Source organism: Macrobrachium rosenbergii, chromosome 15 (assembly GCF_040412425.1).
Source record: "Macrobrachium rosenbergii isolate ZJJX-2024 chromosome 15, ASM4041242v1, whole genome shotgun sequence".
Lineage (NCBI taxonomy): Eukaryota > Metazoa > Arthropoda > Malacostraca > Decapoda > Palaemonidae > Macrobrachium > Macrobrachium rosenbergii.
In genome coordinates this window covers 48,014,281-48,032,523 of record NC_089755.1, presented here as the reverse complement: position 1 = coordinate 48,032,523, position 18,243 = coordinate 48,014,281, and the positions used below count along the sequence as shown (strand labels likewise).

The 18,243-nt window shown below is 36.1% G+C and overlaps 2 long non-coding RNA genes across 2 annotated transcripts; one reads left to right on the top strand and one right to left on the bottom strand.

Annotated features, from left to right (window-relative positions):
- Positions 1 to 1,592: 1,592 nt before the first annotated feature.
- LOC136846652 (uncharacterized) lies at positions 1,593 to 11,635 on the top strand. Its single transcript, XR_010855472.1, has 3 exons — positions 1,593 to 1,889; positions 6,481 to 6,622; positions 8,497 to 11,635. It is a non-coding gene; the product is annotated as an uncharacterized lncRNA (long non-coding RNA).
- On the bottom strand, positions 9,077 to 18,068 carry LOC136846651 (uncharacterized). Its single transcript, XR_010855471.1, has 3 exons — positions 17,913 to 18,068; positions 12,194 to 12,274; positions 9,077 to 10,173 (listed from the first exon to the last, which is right to left on the bottom strand). It is a non-coding gene; the product is annotated as an uncharacterized lncRNA (long non-coding RNA).
- Between the last annotated feature and the right edge of the window lie 175 nt (positions 18,069 to 18,243).

The following is an 18,243-nucleotide window of genomic DNA, read 5'->3' as shown; positions in this document are numbered from 1 at the left end:
AAAAAATAATAATTAGCAACTTATGGCAAGGCAGTACAAAAGAATAACTACTGTTATAAGTTTTAATTTATCATAAATTTTTAAAATTATCTATACACATAAGAATAATAATTTAAAGAATATTTAATATTTTTTGCAAATAAGATGAATTTTGATAAATAAATCGAAATCCTAAAGGATTATTTCTCTATCCTGTCTGGTAAAACCGTTGGCAGAAGAATCTTAAAATTGATATCATTATAAAAGTAAAACACAAAATCACGGTAACGAATCGTCGAGTAGACAATAAAGTAGCTTTGGAGTGAATATAAATAAATTCATATAGGTATTTATTACAGTCTGATAAATTCACATGCTTTCTTTTCATCGTAAAGAATAATGAAGACAGTGTTGAATTGTACTTCTGTGTCAGTTTGAGGTAGTTGTCCAAAACCGACGTAGAGATATAATTAGAACACAGCATAATTATCACGAATCGATGCAGTAATCTTAGAATGAATAAAAAATCATCTATTTATATAAGATTTAATGATAAAAAATAATTCATTTTCCATTTGTCATAAAATTAATGACCATTATGTAGTGTTTTACTTTTATGTATGACAATTTTGGAGATTCGTCTGTCTTTTTATTACCAGTCAGATTTAGCAAAAAGTCTTTAAGATTTCTAGCTTTCAACTCTATCAATCACTTGATGCACAAAAAAAATATTAAAATTTTAAATATTTTTAATTATAGTACTATTTATGTAATAAAACATTTTTAAATTATAAATTTTACAAATTAAACAATAGCTATTTATTTTTTGCGTGCCTATTACAGCAGAGTTCTTAATTATTATTTTAATTCTTATTTGTTTTGATAATTTTAGCAGCAAGATTGAATTATATTTTGCCTTTTAAGTGATCTAAAATCTTATAGAACTCATAGATTATGCCAAATTTATAAAATCTTGAACATTTTACGTAAAATCGAAGAGATATATTTGGTGTCAATTATAAAGTTGCCAGATACTATTTAATATTGATTTTTGTCATAGTTATTTAAGCTGTCAATAGATGTCCATAGCAGTATTGTCTCAAATTTCGAAACGAAAATAATAAAAAACAAAATTATGACGAAACCATAAAATAAAATTATGACGATACCATTAAAATGTGATAGATTGGACAATAAATACATTCAAGATATAAATATTTTGTTCTAATATCTTAGTAACTGAACATTTTACAATTATTATTTGTTTTACAATCAAAAGTTTCTTCGTCCGAGTACTGTTAATTTTTATAGGTTAGTTCCCCCTTTAATAATGCTTTTTTTTTTTGTTTTAAAGAAGGTACTTGAAAAAATCCCTAGATGGTGTTTTAATTCCGTCCAAGATAGCCGCATTTCTCTCAACAGGTTATAGACTGGCTGCCAGAAATACCATAAGTTTTATTATAGTGGATAAAATCAGAACAAACTGGAAGCTGGACAAGTGCCCAGGCAATTTATGTGTAGTGAAGCTGGGTTAAAATTTCCTTGGTCGTTGTTTTTATTGTATTTTAGGTTCTCCATCAACACTGTGATCTGTATTGGTTTTCGAGAAAGGTTTTGTCCTTTTGAAAATCATACACATTCGTCGATGGAAAATCTGTTAGAAAGTCCTTCAGCCATTAATCTTTGACTTTTTACAGACTCGTTTTGGTGGAGGCTCCTGATTGGCTGCGAAGTTTCTTTTCCGTAACGGAACAGTGTAACTATACTAATTAAGACTTGCGAGTTGCCAGCGACTTTGCGTTCAGTTACACTCCAACTCTGTTAGTAGAAAGAAGCTAGTGAGTTATGGTTACCAGTTGTGTGGATGAGCCGGCTTTCATATATATTCTACTTCATTACACTGCTGTTACGTAGGTTATTCCATCTATTTAAGTTCAAAATTTATTCGTACGTGTTGATTATAGTGCATGGGACATTATATACGGGAAAAATTGGTGGGAAATGAACTGATTCGGCTAGTTCATAAATTGGGATCCTGTAGGTCTAGCCCTATAGGTCCAGCCTAGCGATTTTCTACGGGGTACGCGACATTTAGGCTCATTGAAAGTCCTTGAAAGGGCAAATTTGCAGTTTTCCCAGTAGGAAAACTTTAATTAAGGATTTTTGTGATGAATTAATTGATATATAAATGATTTGGCTCTATAAGTATATACCTTAGATTAACCAGACCACTGAGCTGATTAACAGCTCTCCTAGGGCTGGCCCGAAGGATCAGATTATTTTAACTTGCCATTGAGTCGAAAGGGAACCCTGCGTCCATGTTTAGGCAAGGCATAGGCAATTTTTTTTTCGTAAAAAGCTGGGGTCCAAAATAATGAAAAATAAAAATTTAACCAGTGGTGGTGAGATTTTTTTTTTTAACAATGTCCATAGCCTAAGCCTAGGTCCTGTTGCTCATACAGGCCTTAATAGCCCAAGGATAGTAATTTCATATTCGCTGGAAGGTTTACATACTATGTAGTGATGATGAAGAATCGTACCCCAATCCAGTCATATTCATAGTATCCTAGGTAGAGAGACTTGAAATTAGCTTAAAGAATAATGGTGGGAAATGACAATGTGCTACAGCACGAAGATTTATTTCCTTGCAAAATATTTCACAATCAAGATGTAGGCTAAACGACACTAAGCCTAATGTTTTACATAACTATGGCCTAGAGCTCCTTTGTGTTGTGTGGAGCCTTCCAATTGGCTAGGGGAACTTTCCCCAAACATTAAATGTAGGCTAGTAAGCCATTAGAAAAGTGGCATTAACCTGTATGTTGGTCACAGTTGAGGTTTCAAATACTAGCTGAGAGAGGTATTCTAAGGCAAGTTGGTTTAACATGAAATGGGTGGGAACCAGGAGATGGTTTATTATTATTATTATTATCATTGTCATTATCATTAACAATTAGTATTAGTATAATTTTTATTTTTATTTATTTATTTATTTGATAATTATTTATTGTAATTCTATATATTAGCTCCACGCCTGTTTTTACCTTTTCAACTGGTTTTTTCTACACTTTTAGGGGTTCTGATACTGGTGGTGCATCTGTTTGTTGTCGGCCAAATGGAATGCCCCTTCGCTGTGTTTAGTACTGGCCCTGGGGCGGTTGGGTACCCATATGTTAACAAGTTATTGCACTTGCCGGACGGGATATGAACCGTTCGAAACAGACGTACCTGTGCTCTGTCTTGTGAAGATCGCGTATGGAAACCCCTTGCTGGATGGACTTCAGGGGTTAATTACAGGTCAATTACACTCGAGCGCCAAAAATTAAAGGTAAAATCATAATTAGCAACCAAAACACTATAGAAAAAGTTAAGTTAGAAGGCGGTCGCCAGCACGGAGCTACTATGTAGTTCTACCATAAATAAGTATACCTTAGTTTAACCAGACCACTGAGCTGATTAACAGCTCTCCTAGGGCTGACCCGAAGGGTTAGATTATTTTAACTTGCCCTTGAGTCGAAAGGGAACCCTGCATCCATGGTTAGGCAAGGCATAGGCAATTTTTTTTTCGTAAAAATTTAACCAGTGGTGGTGAGATTTTTTTTAACAATGTCCATAGCCTAAGCCTAGGTCCTGTTGCTCATACAGGCTTTAATAGCCCAAGGATAGTAATTTCATATTTGCTGGAAGGTTTACATACTTTGTAGTGATGATGAAGAACTGTACCCCAATCTAGACATATTAATAGTATCCTAGGTAGAGAGGCTTGAAATTAACCTAAAGAATAATGGAGGGAAATGACAGTGTGCCACAGCACGAACATTTATTTCCTTGCAAAATATTTCACAATCAAGATTTAGGCTAAATGACGCTAAGCCTAATGTTTTACATAACTATGGCCTAGAGCTCCTTTGTGTTGTGTGGAGCCTTCCAATTGGCTAGGGGAACTTTCCCCAAACATTAAATGTAGGTTAGTAGGCCATTAGGAAAAGTGGCATCAACCTATATGTTGGTCACAGTTGAGGTTTCTAATACTAGCACAGAGAGGTATTCTAAGGCAAGTTGGTTTAACATGAAATGGGTGGGAACCAGGAGATGATTTATTATTACTGTTATTGTTATTGTCATTGATATTATTATTATTATTATTAATTATCTTATGGCAATATGGGTTGAAGGAGTAGGAATCCATGTTTTGAAGTGTGTTGTCTTGGGAAAGCCTGTGATATGGTCAAAGATTCCTGGTTGTTGGTGCATTGCTGTAAAGGAAGGAGAAGCCAGGCTATGTATTTTTAAGAGTAGACTAACTAACCTATTACCTAGGGCATACTCCTTAAATCGCCTATTTTGAGATCCTAACTTGGGTTATTGGGATCTCTCCTAGATAGTGACCCCCAAGGGTTTTAGGGGGTTGCTATCTAGGACTAATATTTCCTTGGGTCATTATCTTTGATATATACAGTCTCTTGTTTGTTTTTACACTAATCCCACCAGGCTTGTACAAAACATGCTGCAAAAGTGGATACATAGTGGGTTAAAACCATTAGGGGTCACTATCTAGGAAAGATCCGGTAATGGAATGATAGCCAAAATATGATTGCTAGACTGACTTTCTGGGTTAGATTTTGTAAAAAAGGGAAGTTTGCAACTTGCCAGTGTAGTTGGAAAGGCGCCCATGATGATTGATCTTTGGATATGACGTCCTTAATCATTTGGTATCTGTAATGAGAGACTTTTTCACCATGAAACGTCAAGAGGTTTATGATTTACAGTAGCATTGTGGTGATTTTCAATGTGATTTTTTGGCAAGTCAGGATTTTTTTATTTAAAGGTCTCTTGGTGTGGCATTGGACATTGTAATAAATTGCTGGCACTGCATTTATTATCTCTAGATTAAAATTATGATTGAAAAGTTGTGTAATGCTATTTAGTAACCTACCTGAGTGATTTAAGCAGTTATATATTTGCATTTCAACACTGCTAAATTGTTAAAGGCATATGAAAATTGTTTGCAAGAGAAGCTGATATTAGATGTTTGCAAGAGGAACATTGAGAGTAGCAAGAAACCAGGAAGATGGAACAGAGAAAATAGATATGGATAGTGGAAAAATGGTGACCTAATTTTATAGATGTGTGTGGAAGTAAATAAGTGATGGTAGGGTGAGAACATGGTAGGGTATGCAGGGTACACTGCATGGGTTTTGCTTAAGTTTTGGGGAGAAACCACAAAATTGTCCATGGGAGGCAAGGTGTAGAGGGATTTTTGAAAGTGAAGGGGTTGCGTTGAATGCGAGTAAAAGAAAATTGTAAGCTGTGAATGAATTGCTTGTGTATTATATGGGGCGTAAGAAATGAAAGTGCTTCAAGATACAATGGTGGATGTTAGGTTGGTGAAACAAGCGTATGCTTCTGAATTTTATTGACGTGAAGAAAAGAGGTGTAACTAGGAAGTGTTAAAAAGATAGGGATAAGAGATATTGTATAGAAAGGGCCTTTTTAGGAGGACATGACAAATGAGTGCAAGACTTGATGGCTGGCGCAGTGTGTTTAGGGAGGTTTTGATGGTGTGGAAATTTTCCCCAGCCTAGCCTATTTGGGTTCATCCATGATTCATAAGTCTTGAAGCAGATTCTTCTAAGGAGAACTAGTTTCCCTCTCTCTCTCAGCCTTTCCTTACTCTTTCACTAAGTAAGACTGGCATTTTTAGGTTGTGATACCCTGTCTCACTAGTCACTTGCCAGAAGTGTCTTGGGACAGAGCAGAGGGTTATAAGCTCATGCCCAGATTCTTTGGAAGACCACTGGCTATATTTTGTGAGAAGACCTCCCTTTCAAGGAGATAGTCTTCATATAAAAGATGGTTTGTAACTTTGTAGGGACGAATTGAAGCTTAGATGTTTGAATTTTTACTAGGTAAATACTTTTTTTTTTTTATCTTAATCCCACTTCTAACCATCCCCTCATGACATATGAATTTTTACTAGGCAAATAAACCTGTTGTCTTTGTTATATTAATCCCACTTTTAACCATCCCATCACATTTGTCCTTTATCTTAACCCCACTTTTAACCATCCCATCACATTTGTCCCTGCTTGCCAAAGGAAAGTGTGTTGACAGGTTAGCTATGGTTTTCCTTCCCTCACCTACCTCTTTTCAGCTTAATTGCTAATTGGGGCACTTTTTAATGGCTGATTTCATAATTGATTTTGACAGATGTTCTACAGACAGATGTCTTTCCTGACTCCAACCCTCCATATTTATTTGGGTTTCCCTCTCCCCACATATCTGCTGATAGTTAAACCCCCCTCATTAATAAGCTGCAATGATTAGACATTGGTCGCTGAAGGTATATCTGTATGTAAGGTGTGGTTTTGTTTATATAGTGTTAATGCAAATTGTCCTATACAGTACTAAATTTCTTAGGTTTATTTGGTGATTGACCATTATTTTTAGAATTGAAGTTCATTTAGAAGCCATTTTACTAATGAATTTATTGATTTACAGGGTAATCATCCGTATGTCAATTCCTGCTGATGTGGGTTCCAGTTCATACATTTGTTGGTGCCAGCTCATGCTGATGTTGGTCCCTGTTCATACTGCTGTTGGTGCTAGTTTATTAATGATTCAGCCATGCTTTATACAGGAAGTAAGTCCTTTAAGAACAAGTTTGGTGTACAAATAGAATTATGTGAACTAAGTAAAAAGGTTTTAGGTTCTATTCAAGTGCTTATATAAAACAGACCATTGCCTTTGGTAACCTTGTGTTAGTTTAATTGGATGACCAGTATATCAAAGGAAAATGCATTAACTTACTAGTGGTTGTAACTGTCTCTGCAGTCTTGGCAACCTCACTTTTATCCTGAGCATAAATCCAGTGAATATCTAACGCACTGTTTTTATAGCCTTTCTAAATGTTACTGTCTAAAATACATGGATTGTGGCTTATTAGCACCTGCTTGCAAGCTGGATATGCCAGTCCTCTAAATCCCTTTCAACATTTTACCCCTTTTTGTGCAAGGGGTCATCCTGGCATAGAGCCAGCTTAATGGAAATCAACAAACATTTCCTAATGTTAAGGGTTTTATGTAGAAAATGAAATTTTAGAAGGGATGGATTTTGTACTATGACACTTTTTTATTTATTTTTTGTTTGTAAATATTTTAATGTACATGCACTTTCACTTTTTAGAAGTGTTTGGAAGTAATTCACAAAATTTTGTGCATTTATCCATAATTTTATTGCTAGGATTGTGGATAACAGTGAAATTTGCTAGGATTGTGGCTAATGGTAGTAAATTTACATTGTGGTTTGACCAGTTTGGTTTTATGTGGACAGAAAACTGTTAAGGTAGGATAAAATACTATAAACTAAATCTCACCAAATGTTATTGATTTGATAGTAAACTTTGTGAGCTTGTCATGCTATTTGAAATAAGTCATTAAACCTATCGGATAACCTTTCCTCAGACATAAAAGGCTGTAGATCTGTTTTCTCTTTGTGTGAAATCTCTGATCAAAAGGCTTCAATGACCAGGTCTCAGATCCTATGCTTTCCATAATGTGTTTTTTAGGATACCAATAAAACCCTAAAGGGACAGAGTCCTTTAGAAACCAGTGATCATATGCTCAAAAGAAGTGAATTGCCATGAATTCATAGTAGACCCCTTCAGGAGTGACTTACAAGTGATAACTTATAAACAACCTTACTCTTAGTGCACAGACCTTTCAATGTTGGGATTTTCAAGTGGCTGTAGTCAGTGCTGGGAACTGGTTATCTCACATGTCTTAAGACCTTTCTTGCACCTTTTATTTCATGAAAAGTGGAGAACTGTTGAAAAAGACCTAGCTTAATCATTTAAAACTGGGGCTGTTGAATGCTATAATTATTGTAAAGGGTATTGGAATAATTTGCATTGATTGTTCCCTAGTAAGTGAATGTTAAGACATCAGCTCCAATTTTGTTGCATGGCTGTTTTTTGCTCCACGTTCCTGCACTTGTCAGGAGCAGTATCCCAAAGGTTGATTTTAACTAAGACTAGAGCACAAAGTGTATTTTTCTGCCTCTGTGGATTGTTTTGAATTAGGTGAGCATGACTAACTTTGTCACTTGCAGGGCTGCATAGCATTGCTACTATCAGTCTTAATAGGGTTACAGCTGTTGGGAAATTCCATACCTACCCCAGGCTGCTTGACATTGAGTCACAGACTTCCCTACATCTTAAGTGCACAGTATTCTTATTTTCTTGTGTTTACACATTTCAAAGATGTTTGACTCAAGGAATCGATCGTTCTTATTTACTTGAAAGAATTAAATTGTCATTATTCATAGATTGAATGTTTCTGTCTAGTTAGAGAAATTTCAGTTGACATTGTTAGAAGGATTTAGATTCTTTACAAGAGGAAGTAAGAAGGAAAATTAGTCCCCAAAAGGAATTGGGAAGGTTGAAGTGTGTGTATGGAAGCATATCTTGAATGTAACTTTTGTAAACATTTAATTAACATTTTTTTTGTTTCTTTACAGAGGAAGAACACCGTATAAGAGGTTTTGAAGGAGAGGGGCTTCATGAAGTTTAGAAGATTAGTGAAGATATACCAAATGTGACTTCTATTAAGTTCTTAACAGCTGATAAGAGGTTTTGAAGGAGATAGGCTTCATGAAGTTTAGAAGATTAGTGAAGATATACCAAATGTGACTTCTAGTGGGAATTTACACTGATACGTTAACATCTTGCTTTCAGTTGTGTGGAAACTGATTGAAGTGGGTGTGTGGAAACTGATTGAAGTGGGTGTGTGGAAACTGATTGAAGTGGGTGTGTGGAAACTGATTGAAGTGGGTGTGTGGAAACTGATTGAAGTGGGTGTGTGGAAACTGATTGAAGTGGGTGTGTGGAAACTGATTGAAGTGGGTGTGTCAAGCTTATTAAGTTTTTGTGGGGGTATTCAGTGTATTCAGTTAATTTTTAACTTCAATTTATGTTTCAGTGAATCATGGTTGTTAATAAGTAGTTAGAAAAACTAATTAAAAACTGCAAATTGAGAACAAGCTTTTTCTTTAATCATGATGAAAAATACAAACAAAAAAGGGTAAGTGATAAGAAAGCTTCCTTTTAGTATATAATTCTATGGGATACATAAAGTTTACACTTCGTGTTCTAGCTAAAAAACATGGTTCATGAAGTTTAAAACAAGGATATGTATAGCTTACAGACAACCATAGTAGGTTTCATTTTTGAAATAAGTTTTTATTAAACAACCAACCTACCCAGAGAAGCTTATTTTCTCCAGCCAGTTATATTCAACCAGATTACTGGTGTTTGAGAAGTGTTATTTCTAGTCACTGGCCTCCAGAATTGAACTTACGAATTCAACCTACTCAGTTAATGCAATGATCTCTGGAGGAGGTATGTAACCAGCTAAAGTATTTTATTCTGAATGTGCAACCAGGTGGTTTTAAATTAATACTGAAGCGGGATAATTTCCCTAGTAATGCAGTTTAATGCAAAAGCAGCAAAAACCTTTTTAAAAGATAAAAAGCACTGCATAGGTAAAATTCACAAACCACCTTAAAATCTGCTGAATTCATTTCTCATGCTTTTCAATTTTGGAGCTTCAAAATTTGAAAGCATGAGAAATGGTCAGTACATACAAAATAGGTTTGTGAATTTCTTACTTATGCAATCCTGTTACACTTTTAACATGGTTTTTGCTGCTTTGCATTTCAACGTGCACTTACCAGAGAGATTATTCTTCTTCAATATTAACTGAAAAGCTGTTGATTGTACATTCAGAATAAAAAAATTTAGCTGGCTGCATACCTGCAGAAATCATAGTAGTGTAACTGAGTTATTAGTTGATTTGTAACTTGTTCACTTCTGCAGGCAAGTGACTACAAATCCCTACTTCACAGACACAAACTAGTTGATTACAACTGGCTGGAAAAAGCTAGCATGATTCTCCAGGTGCAGGTTGGCTGGTTGCATAAACACTTCAAAAATATCGGAATCAGTTTGGCTTTGAGCTTATATGCAATGTTGAGAAAGTTTGCTTCCTTCTTTAGGCCAGTGATTGCTTGTTTGCTGCTTCCTCATCAGTTGGGGGGCTAGTGCACGGCCTGCTTTCTTGTTGCTTCATTGGCAAAAACGTTGGTTAGTTGCTTCAGTAGCAGTTTAGTATACCTCTCCAAACTTAAGACTCTGTCCTGTAAAGAAATATAGTTAAATTACTGCGCTCAACAAAATGACAAAGTCAATTTTTTCTTATGAAATTAATAAAATGACCATTGATTAAAATTGAATATTCATTAAAATTTGATTAAAAGTAACCACAATATCATAGAAACAAAATTCAGGTTATGACTAACCAGTGTATTCATGCAGTTTAAATAATTTTCTTTAATGAGCCCTTAAATAAGTATCCTTATACTACCTAGGAATAAAAAAGTACATGTGCTACATTACAAAATCATACTGCTTAGGAACCATCATAGAATGGGAGGCACTAACATCACGAAGTATTTAACAAATTAAGAAGCATTTATAAACCATCTTGATTACATGGCCACTTTTTATTAACCATATATAACGCTGTCCATTTCATACTTCAAAATGTAGACTGTATACAAACTCTGTACTTTGTATCCAACAATGCAAGTAATGTCTTTATACCAAAGCAACTGAGGTCACTCTTGTAAGGTTGCCAGGGATTTGCACTTTGGATCAGGTAATAGGGAAGCCTTCTGATGGATTTTCAAAATGCATTTAGCCAGGGGAAGCCTGACTAGAACAGGCAGAGAAAATCTTATGTAGAAGCATTTAGCCAGGGAAGCCTGACTAGAACAGATAAGAGAAAACCTTACTATAGAGGCTTGGGTACCAACTTTTTTGATGGCATTAAGAATATACTGAAAATATCAAGTTTGAAGCTGTGTAGGACATGGATAAGCAAGGTACACTGGGAAGTCAGAACGTCATCAATATATTTTGAATATACCACTGGGCATTTTTGGCAATATTCATTATTATAGCATATGGTGCACCATATAGTACACTTCCCTGAGGAATCCTACCTTATAACTTTTGTATCTGAGTAGATACTACAAAACATGCTTGGCTTGAGTAATAACACGAGTTCTTAAAAACTTGAGAAGCTTAAGATATGAATATGGTATCTAAACATAACATTTGCTTTTTGGGTGTCAATTCATGTTCAAATTCTCTACTAATGTCTTGAATGATGTGTAAAATGGAACCAATATTTTGGTACAAAACTTATGAGTTGTGTATAATTTTAAAATGTATGTAGTTCCCAAAACAGCCTAGCAATCTGGCACAAAACAGCTTGTCAGTGTACAGGTTTGTAAATTTTAAGATTACGTGTCTCTTCTACGGCTTAAGTGATACAAATTCTGATGGCAATTTGCTCAATTAATTTTCTGGACCAATAAACAATTACAATTACTGATTTCTGAATTATGAAAATACTTTCCAATGCATTTTTCAAATTACAGTCCATTTATTGATTAAAATTTTTGGCATAAGTTTTCTACCTACACTGTTTATGGCCACCCAGTTATGTTAGCTAAAATATGTGTAAGAGACAAAAAGATGTGTGATTTCTTAGTCTGTATAGGGAATCTTCTTACATTAAATTTATATCTATCCTGAACCAATTTACTGTTAGCCTTATGTAGATTCAATTGAGATACTTTGTGGACATGCAATGGTCACATTACTTGGAACCAGGTCAGTGCTGTCATCATTACATTATAGTCAAGTATGTCAAACATGCTGGACAAAGTGAAATCTTGTCAAAAAACTTTCACGTCAGAAATTGAAGAGAAGCTTGGAATTATAATGTGATGTGGGAGCATTGCCATAATTTCGCACACTGTATTCCTTTGAATTTCTTCTCTTAAGCATGAAAACATCAATGAAAACTATATGGACTCAACATGTCAAAATTTTAAAGTTAACTGAATTTAAGTTTTTATCAAAATGAATTTTTTTGTATACAAATCCTTTAATCATAATTAAGTCTCAATTAGCCTCATTCAGTAATGGATCCTCCCAGGCATATTTGGCAATAGTTATACAATACTGCTTACAAAAGCAGTCCCAACCACTTTGGCCACATTGAACAAACCCATGAGAACCTTTTTAAAAGTAGCGTAAAATTAACTATGAATAAATTAAAGTGGAAAACACCTGAATCATACTCACAGAAATAACTGTTGATTGGTAACAAAACAAGCCAGTAGACACAAAGCCAGTAGCCACAAATTTTCTTCACACACATAGCATCTGAAAGATATAACTTTTAAACAAGGCAGGATGCTACACATACAAAATTAAAGTACATATACTAATCTGCTCCACAATGTTCTGAAACTAAAGTTACCACAAGGGTAATTTTTTGTTAAATGAAAATGCCCTCTCAAAATATTTTCTATCAACATAAAAATTTTTGATTATTCAGTCACCTGTGGGAGTCACCATTTAGGAGAGAGGCAAACACACTAATGTAAAGAAACTTACTCTGAACAAAAGTCTTCAGAATCTGGCATTCCTACCCTAGTATATGTTTGACTGTATTCAAGCACCAACATTTAGGAGATTAAAGTAGTTTCGCATTACCCAACATGAACAAGCAATACGTTAGTTACAGATTAAGTTAGTGCCAAACAGATGAATGGCTTATGGAGGAAGAAGGGATATGCTTACCTCAGTTGCCTACTACTGTATCAGCTACTGATCCAAATGAAAAAGTTTATGTATTATCCATTTTATTGGTAAAAGCAAAAGTTTACCAACATTATATGCAAGTAAATAGTTTGACCAACTTCCATACTTTCACTACAGTAATGACAAACTGTATCCAATACAGCTTTGTATACCAAGAACTACACTTCTCAGCTATATGGCTGTGTGTTTTTGGTAAGATTTGACATGCAATCACTCAAGGAAGTACAGTACAGGCATACTCCACACTTCCAGTTTGCCTTCAAGGCTGGGTAACCCACTCCTCAAAACACAACTCAAAAATTATACGCTTAGTTCTGAAATCTGACAATTCGTATGCACACAACACCTTAAAGCATGCATAGAGACAAGAATCCAAATTTTGACCTTAACCACATACCCAAAAATATTCACATTCGTGAAAAACCTACACAAGTTTTTCTATACAGTATCTACTGCACTACAAATTTTTGTTTAATGAACTATAGCAGAAGGGAAATTTCAGCCTTTTCCAGCAAATATCCAAAGTTGAACTATTGGAAAGCCTTAGACACCAAGCACAAGCATAAAACAGGAAAAGCTTTAAGTACCAAAAAAGCTGTGTGGGGGAGCACAATCATGCACAACAGTTACCATGATACTCCACAGTATCACACAACAGACCTACTATTACACATGAACCATGTTATCCTCATAATCAGGTTGTAGAGAATGAACACATCACTCCTACAGGTAGTAAATGATTCACTGTAGCTCCTAAAGAGCAGCGTGAACAGCAGAGGGGGGAGTCCAGGCAGTCATCCCCCTCACATAAAAGAATGGGAAGACAAGGAGTCACAATTGCATTTGTAAACATGTCTACCCCATCTACATCACTAGGCTTACCCTTGGGAATACATGCACCAGTCCCCCTCTGGTGAAAGGAAATTCATGTGAAGCCTTTTTCAAACTCCTTGTGAGTGGCACTTCTATGAGACTACTACTACCTCCAAGAAGTAGAAGGGGGAGGAATCTCCAAGAGGAAGTGGAAGATGAAGAGGCATGCTTCTCTTCTTTACCTTACTCTGGCCCCAAGTCAACTCCTCTCTTCCTATACCTAGGGACAAGGTCAAATTAGAATTAGGCAGACAAGATCAGGATTACCAGTAATGGGAGCAACAACAGGACAAGAATCACCACTGTGGTGAGGTCAAATGGGTTTACCTCATGAGCAGAAGCAGTAATTTCAGAAAAGTGGTTCCTAAAGGTGCATTGTCAATGCAGCGGCTGAGGCATCTGTAGCTGTGAGGCTGTAGCCTTGTGGCTCCCAATTTGCACTCATTCCCATACCAAATGAGGTTTTCAATGACATGTCCACAGCCATAGACACATCATTGAAGACCTTGTGGACATAGACACATCATTGAAGACCTTATCACTTGATGCAACGGAAATGAGTGCAAATTGGGAGCCGCAAGGCTACAGCATCGCAGCTACAGATGCTTCAGCTGCTGCATTGACAACACACCTTTAGGCAAAGCTAAGTAGACCAAGAACAAGAATGAAAGGTCACCTGAAACACCAACAGTATGCCATTTTGTCTTATGGTACTCTATACGCCATAGACTACATCTACATATCCAGAGCAACCTGCATTGCAGGAGGGCGGCTCAATAGACGGAGCATGTGGAGCAAACTAAGGGAAACACCTGCATTAGCACCTGGCCTGTCACCAATGGAGAGTGTATGAGGGGTCTCCGTTTCAGTGTGTGTTCCCTTAGTTGTTGGAAGCCAGCTACAGGAGAACGGGAAGTAGTTGGGAGGGCAACATCTAGAGGGAAGTAAACTCCCCCACCCCAACCACCATTTAGAAAAAATAAATGCTCCACTGCCTTCCTGTACTTTTATTACAAAGGAGAGCAGTCAGTAAAATTCTCACACTTAAAGGCTGCAAAACCCTAGCCCTGCTACAACAAATGTAGTGAAGATCTACAATAAATGGTTACAAAGCACCTACACACACTATGATCTCAAGTCTTTATTCTTCAAAAACTACACATTTCTTACCCTGAACATCCATAATTTAAACAAAAAAAGTAATAAAAAATAATTAACCAAAAATATTTAAAGCCTATCTGCTAGTCAATGGGAAATGCAGCAAGAAGTGTGTAAAAAGCCCGACTGAAGAAAGTTTTTGGTGACTGACAGGTATGTGGGTGGTAGTTTACTTCTTGACCAATAACCCTAATAGCACTTTGATGAGAGCAAATATGAATTTCTTACATTATCCAACTTTATTTTACATCGTGTGAACACTTAAAACTGAAAACTAAGCCTTTTGATAAATGAATTCACCAGGCATATTGTCTGATAACTGAGGAGCAAATCTACTAGCCATATCAGGGGGTGATTTCACAAAAACCCTAAGCTGAATGTATCAAAGGCAAAACTGTAACCACCAGGCACTGCTATATTTCTCTTTAAGGAGCCACACAGGTCTCCTGCCTCAAGTGTTACCTTGACTGATAACTCTTAGTCAGCTATCCCTGAAGGGAGGTAGTGCCATCAGTGCACCTCACATGGTGCGCTGTAAGCATTACTTAAGGGTCTTTACAGCGTCCCTTCAACCCCTAGCTGCCAACTTTCAATCCTTTTACTGTACCTCCGTTCCTATTTTCTCTCATCCATCTTACTTCCCACCCACAATTGTTTCATAGTGCAACTGCAAGGTTTTCCTCCTGTTACACCTTTAAGACCTTCTTGCTGTCAATTTCTCTCCCAGTGCTGAATGACCTAGCTTCCAGCACATGGTCTTTGGCCTAAATTCTACATTCTAATCTTAGTCAACTATGAAATGTCTTGCATGGAAAAACCCATTTTCCCAGCCCCAGGATTCGATGGTTTTTCATCCTAAATTTGTTACTATGCCTCAAACTGGGACTGGGCACAGTAGTGATGCCATCTCGCCAGCAACATGCTTGTAATGATGTGCCATGATTGTATTAAAGTACTCAATCTTCATATTGACTAAGACAATATGACCAGAAACATGATAAATCATTCAGAGAAACAAAATGAAGGCAAAACATGGGGAAAAACAATGGTAAATGAGTGTAAGTTACAAAACACCCAAAACCCATGACAGACTGCCTAATATGCTTCACAAGTTTCTTCACGATTAAGAAGTATCCTTTTCAATGCTATGCTACAGTTCTCTACAAAGATTAATGGGGTTATGCCTGACCGGATCTGGAATAACCTTATTAAGCAAGGTTAGTTTTGGCAGTACCAAAATCCCAAAAGGTACCATCTACAATTTAATGTTTCTGTCATCTTTAGGAACATATTACAATCATGCACCACACATTTCATTTTTTTTAATTGACCATTTTAACATTCCTGTCACTGCATTTCACTAGTATCAGTGTGGCCCCAGCCACCACCACTAGAAAAAAACCTGCAATCCCCCTAATTTGTTGTAGAGGTAGTGGATCAAATTCAACCAGTTTAAGTACACAATGGTCATAAGCATGAAACACACAGGCAATTAAATAAATCATGGTTCCTGGGCAAGTTATGAATTAATTCATAAATACCATCCCAGCATACTAGCGTTCAAAACTGCCAGCATACAAACAGTATGTCTTATATGAACTAAGGCAATTATATACTTACAACAGACAATATGGGAATATGACAATGTGAGGAGTCCTTTTTGGCTGTGATTGTTATATAAACTTAACTAAAAGAGCTAAGATGTTGAAAAAAAAAAAAAAACTTCATACTCCAGTTTTGAACACCTAATAATTTAATGTTAAATGTGTAAAAAATGCCAATGGCAAAGACACAGCAGTATATATACTTTATGAGCAAATTCAACAGTATGTCACTTCATTCATACAAACATCCTGTAATACCTTCCATTTATGCTTCATGACTGTTTGCAACTACCAGGACTGAGCCAGGAGGCACCTCCCAACCTTAAGGTAAATAATATCCTGGGTACAATGTCAATGAGGAGATAAGGGGTACTTGCCAGTTAGGCTATGACCTAGTGTACAAGTTTAAGTTGGGATGAATTGCTTTATTTCACTTTCATTGGCCTAGTAAGGAGCTATCACTCCTTGGGATAGGTTCTTTTTAAAGAGGTTAAGGTTAGGATGTGTTCCTGTATTTTCCTATGACTAGCAGCATTTTAGGTCTGGCTAGGTGAGATGGGGACCAGGGGGTGATGAAACCTTGGCCAGGTTAGGAAACACTTCATTTGGTTGTGTTAAGGTTAAGCGCAAGCAAGACAGAATGCATTCTTGTAATTAGTCTTGTGACATCTTTGGTTTTATAAATTCTAAAAATTAACACTGACCAAAGACATGAAACCTTTTACTTTGACTATGCAATTCAGACCATTCCTGTTCGGTGGAATTCACTCATCTTTGATTCCCCCTAGCCTAAAAATCACAACTTTCTATTATGGTTCAACAACTAATGTTAGATAAACAGGGGGAAATGCAAGCTATTGATCTGCATCTACAAAAAATGTGTAAAAAAATAAGGGATTAAAAAACATTTAGTAAACAGGCTAAACTGCAGTACATTGAAACTAAAATATTTCCAGAATTCTTAGAAATTCCTCGAACCTTACCGACCACAGACATTTAGGTAGTTTTCAGTTTAAGACTACTTTTACTACAATGGCCTATACATAAACATAAAATATATCTTGTATAACCTATACCCTAAGCTATATATACCGATTTTAAACTTGTTAGGATAGCCTATTTTTAAGCATACTCCAGAATTGTCTAGCTTAACAGATTAGCCTTAGTCTAAACTAATATACTTACCAATCTTCGCCTGAAATGGTAAACTGTCTACTATTGTTGACAGGACGCAACACTTCACCTGTTGCCCTGAGAGGACCTTTTGTTTTAAATGGGGTTGCAACCAGTTAATCTACAACTTTATATATTTATAAATCCAAACCTCATTCCTCCAGGTTCCATTTACAATGCCAAGGTCGAGGGTTCTGTGACCCTTAAACAGTACTTCGATCATGGCCATGGCAGGACAAGTCAATCACCACAAGAGACTTAGCCGTCAACGAAAACCGATCATTACCTGGTAAAAGAAAAACCACCTACAAGGTCACCCTATTTCTACATTCATTCATTATCTGAGAGGTATCAATGATAATTCCCATCAACAAATTATTAATGCTTACCGAGAAGAAGCAAAGTATTCCAATTCCAATAGCACCTATAATAATGGACAACATCTCCACATCACTTTTAACCAAAGGGGTATAAAACACACTACATCCCCACCTGAGGTAGAACACTAACGATAAACAAATACTGGTAGCTGCCAGAATTACCCACAAGGATCCTAAAGAGCTTTCAGCACACTAATCAAGACAATGGTAAAAATTGGTTATTTTTAAAAGAAAACGGCCCTTAATTCTAAGAGAACTATGTAGCTAATTTATAATCACACACTGAATATGCCAGAATGCCCAGAACGTTAATGTTTATAAAAAGCCCACAGAAGGAAAA